Source organism: Coregonus lavaretus (assembly GCF_964263955.1).
Source record: "Coregonus lavaretus genome assembly, chromosome: 29".
Classification (NCBI taxonomy): Eukaryota; Metazoa; Chordata; class Actinopteri; order Salmoniformes; family Salmonidae; genus Coregonus; species Coregonus lavaretus.
The window spans coordinates 17,601,793-17,614,475 of NC_140016.1; the positions used below are offsets into that span (position 1 = coordinate 17,601,793).

The 12,683-nt window shown below is 46.6% G+C and overlaps 1 protein-coding gene and 1 pseudogene across 2 annotated transcripts in view; one reads left to right on the forward strand and one right to left on the reverse strand.

Moving 5' to 3' along the window:
* Nucleotides 1-8,740, reverse strand: LOC311104777 (regulator of G-protein signaling 14-like; annotated as a pseudogene). Its single transcript, XR_014615830.1, has 15 exons — nt 8,693-8,740; nt 6,114-6,135; nt 5,820-5,968; nt 4,216-4,308; nt 3,840-3,983; nt 3,445-3,621; nt 3,247-3,289; nt 3,022-3,113; nt 2,473-2,679; nt 2,298-2,374; nt 2,074-2,200; nt 1,716-1,791; nt 1,136-1,176; nt 958-1,057; nt 1-446 (listed from the first exon to the last, which is right to left on the reverse strand). The product of XR_014615830.1 is annotated as a regulator of G-protein signaling 14-like (transcript).
* Nucleotides 6,166-12,683, forward strand: part of LOC311104778 (uncharacterized protein) — a 23,895-nt gene continuing 17,377 nt past the window's right edge. Inside the window, exon 1 of the mRNA XM_084146690.1 lies at nt 6,166-6,498. The gene's annotated coding sequence lies outside the window, so the exon portion shown is untranslated. The remainder of the gene's footprint in view (nt 6,499-12,683) is intronic.

A 12,683-nucleotide genomic window follows, 5' to 3' on the forward strand; every position in this document is an offset into this window, starting at 1 on the left:
TCATGACATTTTGTACCAAAGTTGATGTTTCGTACCAGAGACTGTGATAAGCCATGTCTCTGAGCTTAGACAATCATAGGCAAAAGTGCTAGACTAGTTGTCTTCCTGTACACCGTTTGTTAAAATTAGACAACACACCCCCCACATTCACACATGTTTCCTGTGAGCCTATGTGTTTGGAACCTGATGAGTCTGACACCGACTCCAGACTCTGCTGCTCCAACAGGGGTGGGAATGGAGGAGGTAGTGGGATGGTTATCTGACTCCAGTGTCTGTGGGGGCTCCATCCCCCTGTCCCCCTGCAACCTCTCCAGCCTCCCCCTGTTGGGTCTCCTGGACAGCAGGTTTCAGGAGGAACTGGGGCAGCTCCAGGTGTTCCTTGGTCAGCAGGCCTCTCTGGTCATCCACCCTACAGGCCTGGGCTCTGGACAACAGCACTATCATCGCTGAGAGAGAGACAGAGAGGAGGGAGAGGAGGAAATGGAGAAAGAGAAGGAGAAATACATTAAGTTTGTCTCAGACTAGGGCTAAAGTGAGTCTAAAGGGTTAAGGTTACAGCTACTAGGAAGTCTATGGGGTTTAGTCCTATTACAGCTACTAGAGGTCTATGGGGTTTAGTCCTATTACAGCTACTAGGAGGTCTATGGGGTTTAGTCCTATTACAGCTACTAGGAGGTCTATGGGGTTTAGTCCTATTACGGCTACTAGGAGGTCTATGGGGTTTAGTCCTATTACGGCTACTAGGAGGTCTATGGGGTTTAGTCCTATTACAGCTACTAGGAGGTCTATGGGGTTTAGTCCTATTACGGCTACTAGGAGGCCTATGGGGTTTAGTCCTATTACGGCTACTAGGAGGTCTATGGGGTTTAGTCCTATTACAGCTACTAGGAAGTCTATGGGGTATAGTCCTAGACAGGTCCAGTAAATAAGCCATGACCCCATGGTTCTGACTCATACCCTCCATCTCATGGTTTTTCCTGACCCTGGTCTTGGCTCTGGGTCCGTCTGTCTGAGGAGACACATGGACCTCTGGGCCAACTGGAGATCTACCTCTCTCCTGAAAAGAACACACACATTTTACTTTGTTAAGCTTTGGACTCCCGAACATCCTGGCCGTCAACAGTGCAGGACTCACCTGTGTGACTGGAGTTTGGCCACTGATCCTGGGACTGCTAACTGTAAAGACAACAACAACAATAAGTTCTAGATAGGCTACTGTACACATTATGGGGTTTGATATCTGGCAAAACTCTGACAGTCACATAGAAGACCCTTTTACCCAGAAGAATCAAGAACAAAAAGTCCCCCACCCCCAGTCTCTCTCAGTAATGAGTACGCCTCAGGGAGTGACCACTTATCCAAAGTGAAGGCAGTTCTGGTCCCAGAGCAGTAGAGAGGATGTGAGTGAACTCACAGTGACACAGCACTCAACAAGCCAAATGTACTAAGATGTCTAAACGAAAGAGGGAGCGCAAGGGTGAGAGCAGAAGAAAGTGTACAGGAAGGCGGAATGGAAAGCCAGAGAACGAATGAGCAAGCAAGGGCAGTGCTATATGTCCTAATTGATATATATAAATGAGCGCGAGTTCGTGATCACTGAGTTTTAAAGGTCTGGAACACCAGTTAGGATACAACAATGCCCGGTCCTGTCCATCATTATTATCATCGGGACAAAGCACCAGTTAGCATGTGTGGGATAATCAGTATGTATTCACCTTTGTCCAGCTGCAGCTTCTTATTGGCCAGTTTGAACACACTGGTGCTCATGCTCAGTGGCACATCACTCCCACTCTGTAAAACAGAACATGTTCATACAAGAGACACTTTTTCTCTCTCTCTCTCACACACACACAAAATCCTATTTTCCCTAACCCATAGCCTAATCCTAAACCTAGCTCCTAACCCTGAATCTAAAACTAACCCTAGCTCCTAACCCTAACCTTAACCCCCTAGAAATAGCATGTGACCTTGTGGGGACTAACAAAATGTCCCCAGTTGGTCAAATGTTTGTTTGTTTACTATTATTGTGGGGACTTCTGGTCCCCACAAGTCTAGTTAAACACGTCCACACACCATGGTGACCAGGGCCTGGTGTGATGCTAGTTGGTGTTTCTGTAGTACCGCTGACAGGGCATCCTGCAGAGTCTTACTGGACTTCACCATGATGCCCACTGTCTTACCAGTGAACACCACCTCCAACCTGAAACACATACACACGTCAACACAGTACAGTACACACACAAGCAGAAACACTGAGGGTCAGTAAGCCAGAAAAGGAAGTGTCAGAGATGACTCACGTAAACGTCACCCTCAGCTCCAGGGAGACCTGCTGGTCCCTCAGTACTGAGCAGTCCTGCTCCAGAGATAGGGGCTTCTATAGGGACGACATATGGGTAACAGTCATTAAGGACATTTTCAGTTGAAGTGAGCATTGCTGACAACATTTGGAAGACAATTCCCATTCTGGCTCACCCGGTCCTTTCCGTGGAGGTAGATGAGGACGTCTTTGAGGGGGAAGCCTCTCTTCTCACAGAGGCCAGACAGCATGTCTCTGAGGGGGAGGCCGGGCCGTGTGGGGGCCAGGGATGCACTACCGTCAGGCAGGTAGACACAGCAGTAACCCCCCTCCACACTACCACCACCACCCAGCACCTGGCCTGAGGGACTGGAGCGACCATTCTGGACCAGAGGAGGAGTCAGGGAGAGACGGGAGCAGGTGGAGAGAGGAGAGGTGGTGAGGGAGAGAGGGGAGCAAGTGGAGAGAGGAGAGGAAGTAAGGGAGAGAGGGGAGCAAGTGGAGAGAGGAGAAGAAGTGAGGGAGAGAGGGGAGCAAGTGGAGAGAGGAGAGGAAGTGAGGGAGAGAGGGGAGCAGTAGAGGAGGGATTGAGGGAGATAGGGGAACAGAAGGAGAGAGGGGAGGAGAGGGAATGAGTAAGGGAGAGAAGTTGGGAATTAATGGTTATCTATATTTTTAACCTAATCTCCTCCCACAGCCCAGCTGACCAAGTATGGTGAATTTACCTCCATCTGTCTGTAGGAGTCCAACTCCGCACTACAGTTGGACATCCGAGACTCCTTACAAGATACATTCACCTTGGGGTATGACACCCCTACTGAGAGGGGAGAGAGTGACGGGGGAGGAGAGAGAAAAGGAGGGAGAAACAGACAAGGGTAAAAATAACTAGAGAATATCATGGATAGAGTTAGACAAGAGCTTTGTAGGGTTATGGCTGAGGGGAAGCCTACCTCCCCACGATCCCCTCTTCTCCCGCTGCTTATCCTTCTTCTGCTGAACACAGGTTACAAGCTATTACTCAATAACCACGCAATGGATTACACACATCCAAATGGAATCATTTAAACAATCCTCAATTATGGTCAAAACATTGCTTTCATAGCCATTGTTGAAGTCCATCCATCCACCTACACATCCATCCATCCCACCTTGCTGTCATTGAGGGAGCGGCTGAAGGTGGCCATGTTCTCCCATGATCCCGTGCTGGTAGGTTCAGCGGGGATGCTGGGTAGTGGCCTGCCCTCCACACTGGCCAGGGTACACTTCTGGTAAAGAGGGGAGCGGACGAAGCGCCTGTAGCTGTCCATCTTCATCAATTTAAAAATCTGACCCAGGGAGGGAGGGACAAACAGACAGACACCAGTTAATGGCACTGGACTTACCACACTATTACACTGGAGCTGGTCAGGAGTTTGAGTTGCTCTACTTTCTTGCTTTAAATCGATCTCCATCAAACAGAACTGAATTCCAAGCGTATTACATGCGCTAGCTAGCTGGTCTGTGGGAAGTGTGTATGTGACAGGCAGGTGGCAGCAGAGCTGACCTGTGTCTGTGCCTTGTCAAAGATTTCAGCTGTAGGCTTCAGCAGGTCCTTCTCCTCCACGTGAGCTGTGTCGTCGATGTTCACAGCGTAGGGAGCGTGGTCAGACAGGTACGTCTGGAAGATGGCGTGAGCCTCGTCACTCAACTATGGGAATAAGACAAAATATGAGTCCTAAGTGGCACCCTATTCCCCATTTAGTGCACTACTTTCGACAAGGGCCCTATCAGAAGTAGTGCACTATATAGGGAATAGGGCCATTACATCAGTCCAGCTCCACAATCTGGTCCACACACTCAACTCTCCTTCCTCAATCCCTACTTCAACACATCTATTCCATCTATTACCATTCAGTAAAGACCGAAGAATCAGCCCATACCTCTTTCATCCGGCTGGGTGGAATCTTCCGGAACTTCTCGCAGGCCTGATAGAACAGTATGTTCTCCGCACTCACCTCTGACCTCAGGAAAGCCTGCATGACAACACACATCAGACCTACCTGACCTACCATACAGCTCCCATTAGACCTAATCAACAGATTACCTATTAACTATATCTGACCTATAAACAGGGCTTGTATGCTCCAAAATATTTAGCTGTAAGACCTGGAATTTTATTTTGCGAGCACCAGTGCGACAAAAAATAAAATAACATTATGATCAGGCGTCGCTGTACCACTGCCATACCCCAAGGACCCGGAGAGTAAATCAAGGCCTACAGCTGGCAATCAGATTGCTCAGATTACCACATCTGCAGCTTCCTCGAGCGCACAACAAAAATTGATACTGTGAGATAAAAAATTTAATCATGACTAGAGAGACTGCCAACGAATGTTTACGTTTTTAATTCAGCACAGTCAGCACTTTAATTCAACACTTAGAAGCCATAAAATGCACTTCTCCCTTCATGCTTCAACCAGCACTACAGCTGCAAAGAATGAGTAGCAAAGTGTATTGAAAGGCTTGCACTGTTAAATTATTATTTGTGTCTATTTTAATAATCAAGGAATATATAACTTTCTCTGGTTATGGAAGGAACAACGTGAATTTGTGCATGATGTAGAAACAATGCGGTGTGACTCGAGTTACAGGAAGAACAACATTGGAAGGGCAATTCAAGCATAGCCAATATGCAGGGATAATGAATTGGGCCTATAGCCTACTGCACAAACCTCATTACACAACTGTTTAATAGGTTATTGTTTCATAGGCTTGCGTTTAAAAAAAAGTCTGAGCAATACATCTCAGCTAGCAGGTGTTTCAACATTTAGTGTAGCCCTTTTTTCTCCTCAATTTTGTGATATCCAATTGCAATCGTCTCATCGCTGCAACTCCCCAACGGGCTCCGGAGAGGCGAAGGTCGAGTCATGCGTCCTCCGAAACATGAACCGCCTAACCGCTCTTCTTAACACCCGCCCGCTTATTCCGGAAGCCAGCTGCACCAATGTATCAGAGGAAACACTGTTCAACTGATGATCGGTGTCAGCCTGCAGGCGCCCGGCCCGCCACAAGGAGTCGCTAGAGTGCGATCAAACCCTCACTTACCCGGACGCCGCTGGGCCAATTGTGCGCCACCCTATGGGACTCCCGGTCACGGCCGGTTGTGACACAGCCTGGGATCAAACCCAGGTCTGTAGTGACGCCTCATGCACTGTGATGCAGTGCCTTAGACCGTTGCGCCACTCGGGAGGCCTAACATTTTAGCTTTTTATAATAAAATGTATTTTAAGGGTTAATAGTTTCTGGGGCACAGCATGCTCTTCAAAATAAGCTAGAATTCATATAGGCTCAATAAAATTAAATAAATCTGATTTTCTGGTGCTTTTCTCCTAACTTTAAGTTGGTAGCATGATTTTTTTTAAATTAAAGCCCTGCTGTATGACTCCTCCCGTGGCTTTACTCTGAGAAAAACATATCTACGTTTGCTGAGTGGAGACAACGCAATCGCTGTTCTCAATTAAAAGCAATGACTTCTGTGGCTCACCTTGAAGTAACATACTCCCATGGGGTCTTCCAATAGCTTCTCGAAGCACACAGCCCAGCCGACGACACTGCTGGCCTGAGCATCTCCCCCTTGGGCCCCTGGAAGACTGTTACAACTGCCCCCACATCCACGACCAGACATGTTCAACTCTGAGAAATCACACACACATTAACTAATAAAACCATCCACACCCTGAAGCCTCAGGGTAGCAGACTGGCACTACTGCCTGTACAGGCATGCTCATATTTGAGAAACATTTCTGAGACAGACAGGCACACACACACACAGGCTTACCTCCATCTGACACTGCCTGGCTCTGCAGAGACAAGTCAGGGGAATGTGTGTCAGACTCAGTCAAATAGAATATCACATGATCCATCGATACAGAACACAGTTCCACAGACATTAAAATACATTAAAATCTAAAGTCAGTAACGTACAAGTGGAGACCAACTTCATGGAATAGAAGTACAGACCAACGTTACAGACCAGAATACCATTCAAACAGGAAAAATCGTACAGTCACCCAACCAGGCGTTGACAAGCAAACAGAAATCTCAGGCAGTGAATGAAGGATAAAAAAAACACTAACGCAGCATCAGGAAGTGAGAATGGAGAAGAACGGCTGCATGACTTTGTTGTACTGACAGCTCTCCTCTACGTTAGAGCACTCAAGCAGGCAAGTCCCCAGCTCACACAGCTCACTGTATTGCTTTCTCATTCAGCTTTCAGGACAATAATGTTTTATTTTTTTCAGCTCCAGTGAAGCTTAGCCTTCACCTCTGTGGAGAGAGGGGTTCATGTTCTTTCACAAGGAAACGTAAAGTTGGGACAGAAATGTGCATGCTGTACTGAATGCAAACAAAGACGAACAGACATTCTACATTTTAGAGCACACGAGACGGACCTAAGCAAATCCTACAGGCTCATGCAAAAGCAACCTGAGGAAACTTTTTATACAACTCTATGAGTCTACTAGGAGTGTTCTGGTTCTGGGGCCGTAATCATAAAGCATCTTAGAGTAGGAGTGTTGATCTGGGATCAGGTCCCCTCTGTCCATGTCATCTTGTTCATTAGGATCCAAAAGTTAAAACTAGTCCTAGATGAGCACTCGTACTCTGAGACGCTTTATGAATACGGTCCCTGATGAATGTTGAAATCCTTGGAACTCACTGTGTTGTGTACAATCGTGATGACAACTGCACTGCAAATTACACGATACATCCTTCCACAAGACCACCATATGCAGGCATTTCTTTGAGAGTGGGGACTCCACTCACACCACAGGTTGCTCCTTGTATCCACCCTGACTCACTATTAAGATTTCTCAACAGCCTCCTGAGGATATGAGGCATGTGTTATTTCCCCAACATCACCACCCAACACCCAGTGTTATGTGACTCAGTCTCCCAGTCATCAGGGATTGCACCACAACAGAGGCAGAGAGAGGGATGGGTGGGGACCCGGGACACAACCACGATGCCATAGAGATCGGATGTGATATTGCTCAGGTGTGGAGGGCAATCTGTAAAAAATGTCTGGCTTGGGTGTGTTTCAGTAACAGCCAACATTGTCTTGTAGCAGCTTTGGTATCACTCCGCAGTCCACTTACAGCAGCTTTATCATCATTACTAAAACCACAACGTATCGTGTAGTCTTCACCTGAAAGGACTGAAGATCACGGCGTTACTAACAAAAAAAAAAAAACAGCTGTTGAAAGCATAGCCCTTTTCTCCATTGACAGTTGAGCACAATATCAGGAAACCCTTCAAAAGCAGGATGTGGCCTTATCACCAACAGGCTGGTGCTAATCCCCTCCTCCTCCCTCAGCCTCTACCTATGGAACTAGCAATTAAAAGGTTTTTTAAAACTAATACATTCAACAGTTGGAGAATGGATGAATATACTCCATGCTTTTATTGACTGAAAAACCGGGTGTATTGACCGGGTGTATTTGCATATATTAATACATTAACATAAAGGGGAGGGACATGGCTGAAACCACCAAAAACTTGCTATGTCTAGGCCTACCTGCACTCACCTGCGCCGTCTAGACCTCCTCATGAATGACTGTTGTCAGGTTCTGTTGCATAATTTAACAAATGTGTCAATATCAGGATACCCTCAGATTAAAAAACAGCTTGGCTCTAGATTACACCTCTATACATACTTTACATTGTTTGTGAGAGCAGACATAATATCACTAATCTGGACTGTTCATTTTCAGAAGTTGCTTTCATTTCAACATATCTAATTTGTAAACATTTAAAAACTGTATAAAATTACTTTAAACACCCATCAAAATAAAGTTATCTTTCTTGTGATATAAGAGTCTAAACTATGTATTAAATCCCAGACAAAGTTTTAGCATTTTTATAGATTCAACGGAAAGACAATGCATCCCATTGAGCCCATTTCAGCCATTACAAACATCGACAGGTCATTACAAACATTTCAGGGAAAAATCATCAGGCACAAGTAAGAGTATGAAAGACTTGCAGGAGTAAAATAAAAGGAATCAATCATGCAAGATTTAAGTGTCAAGTGGATTTTGCACCCCTCAAACAAAGGAAATGGATGGCTGAAAAAGATAGATCCTCTGGGAGGCGGGGCATGAGCTTTGCCAATAGAACCTTAGGTGACCCAGAGAAGGAACCTTGGCTTGAGGCCAGCTCCAGATAGGGCAGCGGAGACCAATCTGGAAGTGCTCAACATTTTGAACATTTCAGATAAAAATGAGTTTTGTTGAGTTGATTCCCTCTTCTACATAGCTGAGATGCATGTCTGTTCTACATGATATATGTCAATCTGAACGGTATGTAACGTTGCACCTCACTGAATTCAACCCAAGTCTACAGAAACGGACAACTTACCCTGTGACCAACACCAGGAACACCTAGAGTCTTCATGTTCTTAGACATGGCTGAAGCACCGGTGGTAATCCAAAATGATGCTCACACACTTGGAGGGGCGGGGGGGGGGGGGGGGATTATCCGCCCTGCACTGACACAAACACACTTCGGTCCTCGTCATTTACGACTCCCTGTTATTTCCTGTCTGAAAGGGAAGTGTTGCTGTGGCAATGGGCCACAAAAGGGGAAGTGGGGTTACAGTGATCACACTGCTCACGTCGTGGCTCTTGAGAAACTCTCTGATGTGGGTGGTGTGCTTGTGTCCCTGCCCTACTGTATTTCAGACTAGGCAGTGTAGGCTATGAGGCTTATGGGGATAAAAACACACTTGGCCTGAGAGGATGCAGGTGAAAACTCGGCTGAGCAAATATGGCTACTTGATATAGCACCAACAGTGCATTATGAGAAGAGGTTGTGGATCCAGCCACAAGAGCTGTGGCTCAGCTTCCCACCCAATCAGAAATGGGTCTGGCTGGTGACAACACTATGATTGCCAGTGGATAAAGGCACATCCAGTCAAAATACTTTTAAACATTCAATAGGCTACTCAAAGACATTTCTGAAAGAAAATTGTCTAATTTCTTTCCAAAAATGTCAACGAGTTGTTGGATACTTTTAGGCATACCTTTATTTGAATTGGTGGACGGGTATTGTTGTAGGTGTTCAGCTTCCCAAACTTGCACTGAGCGGTCCCCTTCACCAGGCGAGAGAGACTTCGGCAGAGCCCGCTGAAGGCCACCATCCTCCGGGGGAAAAGCTTTTGGGACTGAATTAAATGTTTTTACGTAGCACTACGTGAGAGAGGAGTTTGATAAGGAAGCAGTTAAAAGGTAAACTACTGCTTGAAGAGTCTGCAAATATAGAAAATGAATTTGAAGAAGACATGCTATTTAGAATCACAAGCATAGAATACATTTTATAATTCAGACGTAGGCCTATAATCTATCTGCAATTACAATTTGTGTCCCCCCAACTTAGTTCACCTTGACTCTTGCCTCTCTCTAAGTCGAAGTTGGGGGCGGGGCACTAGAAACACCTGTGGATCAAATCTAAGGGCCAATCAAGTAGAGCCCATCAAATAGAGCCAATCAAGTAGAGCCAATTAAGTAGAGCCAATTAAGTAGATCCAATTAAGTGGGCCTGATAGGCATGTGCAGCACGTGATCAAAACGAAGAAAAAGCCACTTGTCTCTCTTACAGTAGACATTTTTATACTAGTGTGGCTTTTCGTGTAACAAACCAAAGTTTCCAGAACAGATACTCAATTTTTTTAATGAGGCAGGACTTGGCCCTTCCACATTGCTGCTTTAGGGGACAGTGCTGTAATCTCTCAGGCCAGTAGAATGCCATTCCTTCAGCAGAGGAGAGGAGAGCAGAAAGGCTGTCACAGGAATATATGGCTCAGGGGATCTTTCCTTCTCCTGCCCAGACTAATGGGAATTGATTTGTTTGCGCTCTCTGGGATGAGAAAAATTACAGTTTATCCTCAGTTAGGCAGGCCTGAATAATTGACGGGAAATCACTGGAAGCTAAATGGTAAAAGAGAGAGAGAGAGAGACAGAGAGATGTTAAGGAAGTCTCTAGGTTTTGCTCGCTTGAGGTAGAGTATCTCATGATAAGCTGTAGACCACACAATTTACCAAGAGACTTTTCATCTATATTTTTCGTAGCTTTCTATTTACCACCACAAACCGATGCTGGCACTAAGACTGCACTCAATGAGCTGTATAAGACCATAAGCAAAAAGGAAAACGCTCATCCAGAGGTGGCACTCCTAGTGGCCGGAGACTTTAATGCAGGGAAAGTTAAATCCGTTCTACCTAATTTCTACCAGCATGTTAAATGTGCAACCAGAGGAAAACAAACTCTAGACCACCTTTACTCCACACACAGAGACACGTACAAAACTCTCCCTCGCCCTCCATTTGGCAAATCTGACCATAATTCTATCCTCCTGATTCCTGCTTATAAGCAAAAACTAAAGCAGGAAGCACCAGTGACTCGGTTAATAAGGAAGTGGTCAGATGATGCAGATGCTAAGCTACAGGACTGTTTTGCTAGCACAGACTGGAATATGTTCTGGGATTCTTCCGATGGCATTGAGGAGTACACCACATCAGTCACTGGCTTCATCAATAAGTGCATCAATGACGTCGTCCCCACAGTGACCGTACGTACATACCCCAACCAGAAGCCATGGATTACAGGCAACATCCGCACTGAGCTAAAGAGTAGAGCAGCCGCTTTCAAGGAGCGGGACTCTAACCAGGACGCTTATAAGAAATCCCGCTATGCCCTCCGACGAACCATCAAACAGGCAAAGAGTCAATACAGGACTAAGATTGAATCGTACTACACCGGCTCTGACGCTCGTCGGATGTGGCAGGGCTTGCAAACTATTACAGACTACAAAGGGAAGCACAGCCGCGAGCTGCCCAGTGACACGAGCCTACCAGACGAGCTAAATCACTTCTATGCTCGCTTCGAGGCAAGCAACACTGAACCATGCATGAGAGCATCAGCTGTTCCGGATGACTATGTGATCACGCTCACCGTAGCCGATGTGAATAAGACTTTTAAGCAGGTCAACATTCACAAGGCTGCAGGGCCAGCCGGAGTACTCCGAGCATGCGCTGACCAACTTGCAAGTGTCTTCACTGACATTTTCAACATGTCCCTGACTGAGTCTGTAATACCAACATGTTTCAAGCAGACCACCATAGTCCCTGTGCCCAAGAACACTAAGATAACCTGCCTAAATGACTACCGATCCGTAGCACTCACATCTGTAGCCATGAACTGCTTTGAAAGGCTGGTCATGGCTCACATCAACACCATTGTCCCAGAAACCCTAGACCCACTCCAATTTGCATACCGCCCCAACAGATCCACAGATGATGCAATCTCTATTGCACTCCACACTACCCTTTTCCACCTGCGTGAGATTGCTATTCATTGGCTACAGCTCAGCGTTCAACACCATAGTGCCCTCAAAGCTCATCACTAAGCTAAGGACCCTGGGACTAAACACCTCCCTCTGCAACTGGATCCTGGACTTCCTGACGGGCCGCCCCCAGGTGGTAAGGGTAGGTAAAAAACATAACTGCCACGTTGATCATCAACACGGAGGCCCCTCAGGTGTGCATGCTCAGTCCCCTCCTGTACTCCCTGTTCCCCCACGACGGCATGGCCGACGATACAACAGTGGTAGGCCTGATCACCGACAATGATGAGACAGCCTATAGGGAGGAGATCAGAGACCTGGCTGTGTGGTGCCAGGATAACAACCTCTCCCTCAACGTGATCAAGACAAATGAGATGATTGTAGTCCACAGGAAAAAAAAGAGGGTTGAGCACGCCCCCATTCTCATCGACGGGGCTGTAGTGGAACAGGTTCAGAGCTTCAAGTTCCTTGGCGTTCTCATCACCAACAAACTATCATGGTCTAAACACACCAAGACAGTTGTGAAGAGGGCACGACAAAGCCTATTCCCCCTCAGGAGACTGAAAAGATTGGCATGGGTCCTCAGATCCTCAAAAAGTTATAAAGCTGCACCACCGAGAGCATCCTGACTGGTTGCGTCACTGCCTGGTATGGCAACTGCTCGGCCTCCGACCACAAGGCACTACAGAGGGTAGTGCATACGGCCCAGTACATCACTGGGGCCAAGCTTCCTGCCATCCAGGACCTCTATACCAGGTGGTGTCAGAGGAAGGCCCTAAAAATTCCAGCCACCCTAGTCATAGACTGTTCTCTCTGCTACCGCATGGCAAGCGGTACCAGACCGCCAAGTCTAGGTCCAAAAGGCTTCTTAACAGCTTCTACCCCCAAGCGATAAGACTCCTGAACAGCTAATCATGGCTACCCAGACTATTTGCATTGTCCCCCCACCTTACCCCCTCTTTTACGCTGCTGCTACTCTCTGTTTATTATCTATGCATAGTCACTTTA